This window comes from Otolemur garnettii, unplaced genomic scaffold (assembly GCF_000181295.1).
Source record: "Otolemur garnettii isolate 467f Iridium unplaced genomic scaffold, OtoGar3 scaffold00414, whole genome shotgun sequence".
NCBI classification, from domain to species: Eukaryota; Metazoa; Chordata; class Mammalia; order Primates; family Galagidae; genus Otolemur; species Otolemur garnettii.
In genome coordinates, this window is record NW_003852809.1 from 20,024 (window position 1) to 21,958 (window position 1,935).

Below are 1,935 nucleotides of genomic sequence, written 5' to 3' on the forward strand. Positions count from 1 at the left end.
AGATATCTCTGCTGAAACTTTTCAAGCCAGAAGAGGATGGTCATCAACCTTCAATCTCCTAAAACAAAACAACTTTCAGCCGAGGATCCTGTATCCAGCTAAATTGAATTTCATTTATGACGGAGAAGTCAAATACTTTAATGACATACACACATTGAAGAAATTTGCCATAACTAAACTAGCTATTCAGGATATTCTCAGACCCATCCTCCGTAATGATCACCACAATGCTCTAGCACCAAAGTAAACTCACTCTGAAATTATTGATCAAAAACCAACTTCCATAGTGGTGAAAGGATTTAAAATGTCCTCTGGACTTTAAAAAAACTTGACACCCAAAATACCACCAGGCTTATCAATATTCTCAATTAACACGAATGGCTTAAATTGTCTGCTAAAGAGGCATAGGTTGGCTGACTGGATAGAAAAACTCAGGCCAGATATCTGTTGTATACAGGAATCTCATCTTACCTTAAAGGATAAATATAGACTCACGGTGAAGGGATGGACATCTGTAATGCAGGCAAACAGAAATCAGAAAAAAGCAGGGGTTGCAATTTTATTTGCAGATACATTAGGCTTTAAACCAACAAAAGTAAAGAAACACAAGGATGGTCACTTCATATTTGTTGAGGGAAACACTCAACATGATGAGATCTCAATTATTAACATTGATGCACCCAACCAGAATGCCCCTCAATTCATAAGGGAGACCCTAATATACATGAAGAATTTGATATCTTTCAGCACCAATAGTTGAAGATTTTAACACTCCTTTGGCAGTTTTCAATATTGAATACTAGAGCATTGTGGTGATCATTACGGAGGATGGGTCTGAGAATATCCTGAATAGCTAGTTTAGTTATGGCAAAAATTAAGAGGAAAAAAAAGAACTTTGCCAAAGAATCAAGATGAAAAGTTTGGGAACTGAAGTTTGGAAATTGACATCACTTACAATAAAGTTGAGAATGCTGCAATTCCTTGGAATACTTACTATTAAATACATTCAATTAAATTCCGACTCATAATGTGTTTATGATTTTAGAATGTTTTCCATCATAATATGATTATATTAATAAGAATACAAGGAAGAGAAGTATGCAATGCCAAGTTTTAACAACCTTATCTAAATGTATTTTTTTCCCTTGTCTAAGTGTAGAGCTTAAACATTTAAGATCCTGCTAAGAAGGCCTAACATTTTAATGTTTGTGATTGAGAGGGAAACAGTTAACTGCACAGGTAGTCAAGCTTCTGTTCTCTACTACCTTAGCAAACAGGAAAATAATTTCTGGAGGCACTGGAAAATGGACAAACTAAATGACACCAGGTGACCAATGTCGCCTATATGTTGGAGGTGTGTGATGAGACAAAGTGATTTCAGAATAGCCCAGGGGTAAGAATTTCCTGTTCAAACTTTCAGTGACACATTGATTAGAAATCCTCCTTCTTGACCTTGCCGCACTCTGAGGCTTCACAGGGCACTCTGTGAAGATCACAGATACTTCTTCTTTCTTATCAAAGTAAACAAGTCTCTCCAACTGAAGTATGCAGGGCGTTCTGGTTACGGAAGGTAGGTGTTGATGGCTTTTGTCTTTAGCAACCTTTCTCACTTAGTGGGGAATTATAAATACTACATATGCTTCAGTTGAGATAGAATTAATATAGAATGATACCAGAGTAGAACATTGATGTTTTTACTTAAATAATTAAGGGTACCAAAAGAGGCTAACGTATAAAATATGCCAGAGGATTTTGTAAAATATTCAAATTATTGCCTAAAGACCTCACACACATGATGTTAGCATTGCTAATCAATATTACTTACAGTGATATCCATAACAATTAGAACAATTAATTTTGGATTTTTTTAATCACAATGGGTACAATCAAGTTTTCTATTTAGCCCTGCCTTTAAAAGCAAATGTTTAAAATAAA

General features: G+C 35.2%; 2 protein-coding genes across 2 annotated transcripts in view; both read left to right on the forward strand.

Annotated features, from left to right (window-relative positions):
- LOC100963497 (NKG2-C type II integral membrane protein-like) overlaps positions 1–1,935 on the forward strand; it is an 8,197-nt gene that overhangs the window by 684 nt on the left and 5,578 nt on the right. The window lies entirely within an intron of this gene.
- Positions 1,558–1,935, forward strand: part of LOC100962147 (NKG2-C type II integral membrane protein) — a 21,829-nt gene continuing 21,451 nt past the window's right edge. The window contains exon 1 of the mRNA XM_003803671.2: positions 1,558–1,570. The gene's annotated coding sequence lies outside the window, so the exon portion shown is untranslated. The remainder of the gene's footprint in view (positions 1,571–1,935) is intronic.